Source organism: Saccopteryx bilineata, chromosome 10 (genome assembly GCF_036850765.1).
Source record: "Saccopteryx bilineata isolate mSacBil1 chromosome 10, mSacBil1_pri_phased_curated, whole genome shotgun sequence".
NCBI classification, from domain to species: Eukaryota; Metazoa; Chordata; class Mammalia; order Chiroptera; family Emballonuridae; genus Saccopteryx; species Saccopteryx bilineata.
In genome coordinates this window covers 52,528,342-52,531,606 of record NC_089499.1, presented here as the reverse complement: position 1 = coordinate 52,531,606, position 3,265 = coordinate 52,528,342, and the positions used below count along the sequence as shown (strand labels likewise).

Here is a 3,265-nt window from a genome sequence, read left to right as displayed (position 1 = left end):
TACCAAAGAGTGCTGAGGGGTGAGAAGAGAGGAGCAACCTCACAGCGGACACCAGCGCCCTCATGGGGTGGAAGACCGAAGGTGCGGGCGAAGACCTAGCCACATCTAGTTCAGTGTTTTGAGGGTGAGGCTGAATCAAGAAAGTAACATTATTAATTAAGAGCTACTGTCTCAAAGCAAGTATATTAGCTGCCAAGGAAACATAACAATTTCTGCAAACCTAAGTTTTAACATGTTAAAAAGAAAAAAAAAAGGATGCAGATCAAGATGAAAGTGGCAGCTTTTTTTCCTAACTTTGTTATGCATAAAGTTCCACAATACCTTTCTGAGTGGGGCCTACAATCAAAATGTTATCACTTTGTCTACTGTTTTTTCAATCCCTCAGGAAAATTGCTCTTTAAAAAAAAAAATCCATGGCAGAACATTTCTACATTTTTCTATGCGGCTGTCCAAAAAGGTGGCATTTGGCTCATGTCAGCCATTCAGGTATCATTCACAGCACGTGCTGTGGTTTTTACTTCTGAATTTAGGGCCTTACCTTTCTCATGACAGCTCAGGTTAAACTGATAAGAACAGATACTACACTTGATCTTAGCCAAAAGGCCGAGAAGCGATGACAGCTCAGGTTATTCCCCACCACTAACATGACACCAACCCTCCCCCCCAAAAAAGGAAAAGAAAAGGAAGAGTCCAAAATCTCCCAGGGTATGTATAAGTATAAAAGAAACTGAGCAGTATCTCTGGTGCCCCGCGTTGGAGTGAGGTTTCGGACAGTACCACATTACTATGGAGCAGCCTACTTTCTGGTCTTCTAATTTCCCACCTCTCTCTTCTTAACTCCACGGGGACTCTGAGCTGAGAATTCTCACTGAGAGTGGCAGGCTTGTCTCCTGTTTTCCCATCAGCGGCACCACTATTTAATCAAGGGAGCTAATCAACTGTGGAGTTCATAATGGATGTCAGTAAAATTTCCTGTGTTGTGATTGATGAGTCTAACTTTGCACTTAATGCTTTCGTTCAAAATTAGCTGACAAAAGAATCGAGATTAATACTGTTTTTTCTAAGCGGCATTGTGGCAGCTAACAAAGCGAGTTCTCTCGCAGCAATTAGACCACACAGCTGACACTAGAGGCGATTTTAGGCAGAACCTAGGCTATTTTCCTCCTAATAACTACATATATATTAAAATGCATTAATGTCAATCTTCTATTTATGACAACGGATGTTGGTATTTTTATGAGTAGCAGTGATAAAAATAATTTCCTTTGTGTGTTTATGTTTTTTAAAAATGAGTTCTCCACACATGTGTGTGTTCTGAATAAATAAATCTCTACCTACCTCCTCTTCTGCAAAAAATAAATACCACGTACTGAATCACCTTTTTCCTATCTCTATCTCTTTCTACCCCTCTACTTCATTCTCTTCCTTAAAAGTTAATAAAGTGCAGATTATGCATAGACAACCCCCTTGGGCAATTGGACCAGGTTCTCTGGGGACGTGGTATGAAACAAGTGGGCCCTCCCCATGGAAGCTTCTCTCCTGGCATCGCTCTTATGTAACTATTGAATCCTGAATCCAACAATGTTTCATTTACACTGTGTCCTTTTTGTTCTCCCTATTTCCCTTTATTTTTTGATTAATCAACAATGCTTCTTAGTAATAATCTCAAAAGAACATCTTGATAGATTGCAACTATTAAAGGAGTTTTTCCACAGAGAAATGTACTTGAAATATTATTCATCAGGTTGAGGGAAGGGGGGGTGGGCCTATAGAGGCATCCTTAGCAGTTATAAAAGGAAAAACTAATGACTAAAAACATTCATTTCAACTCATTGGGGACAGAATGTTTCTTTTTTTTTAATTATTAAGTTCCTGAAAAAAAAAATGACATTATTACATTATAAAATTGGACAAAATGCAGAAGATTTTCTGTATAATAAGTAACTATATTATCTTGATTTTCAAAAATCTTCACTTAGTCCCTAGAAACAGTTATCTTCTGAGATTACAGAAATCTCAACAATTATCCTTTTATATAAATCATTTTTCCATTTGCTTACTTAGTGTGCACTATAATCTATGAAGGAAGGCATCTCCATTCATTGAAGTATACATGTGAACTGGATTTATCTTTTCCAGGAAGTACCGCCAACTCCCCTCAGTAGAATTCCTGTTGCTCTCTGGGAAGAAGCATGTTAGTCTGACCGTGAAAACTGTTAATTGGCTTTGATTAGTAAAACAGTCTCAGATTGACTCTTTAGGCTCAGTTGTGTTTGTTTCAAAGCATCAACTTCCTATGCAGTTCCCAGTAGCCTCTCCCCCTTCCCACCCCAACACCAGCTACAACGGCGACGTAAGATCCTGGAGAGGAGGAGAGTGGGCAGCACCTGCAGTTTCTTTCACATTCTTGCTTTCTTCATGAATGGTGGTGAGATGCAGAGAAAGGAGAGGGAAAGAGACATCTTTCTTTGATACTGCCCCTTGGCTGGTCTACCTCCTTCTCAATGGACTCAAGGAGTGGGGGCTCCAACAGACCCTTCTGATGGGAGCTTCAATCCGCTCCCAGCCTAACAGGAAGGGCCTCAACTCCTCAGGCCCTTCACACTCTGATTCAAAACTCCCCTTCCAATATCAACTCCTATGACTCCTCTCCAGGGACCCCATGTTCCAGCTTTATGAAACCTTTGTCAGTTTGCCAAACTGAGGCAATTTGCTCTGTTCTGCATCCTGGCTTGTCCATTTGTTCCCCTATCCCTCAAATTAGATGGCCTTTCTTCTCTTCTCAGCTTCTTAAATTCATAGTTATCTACTCACTTTGAGATATGTCAGTCTTCCAGTTTGGGGGGGGGGGGGATATACCTGGTTCATCAAGTCCTCTGGATTCCTGAACTCATAACTACGAGACCTAAAGCCAGAAGGAAATGAAAATAGCCAAACTTATTTTTTATGCCATCTAGACATATAGGTGATGTTTTCTCTCTGCTTTCAGTACTTTCTGTTATGCAGTTATAGTTCTTTTATAATTAAATTTGGTATAAAAATAACAACAGGCCATATACAAAAGCCATCAGGAAAATGTTTAAACTTCCTTTCAAAAACCCTATCCTTACTCCCACGTAAATGATGATGTTGTTTTCTTAAAACAAATAAAGTATAAAAAAGGATCTATCAAAAGAAAATAAAAACACTGCTTATTTCACTGAATGCTACTTCTCTGAGAAAATACACAAAGACACACACACACACACACACACACACATAGAAC

The 3,265-nt window shown here is 39.6% G+C and overlaps 1 pseudogene; it reads right to left on the bottom strand.

Moving 5' to 3' along the window:
• Window positions 1–506: 506 nt before the first annotated feature.
• Window positions 507–615, bottom strand: LOC136314765 (U2 spliceosomal RNA; annotated as a pseudogene).
• Window positions 616–3,265: the final 2,650 nt, after the last annotated feature.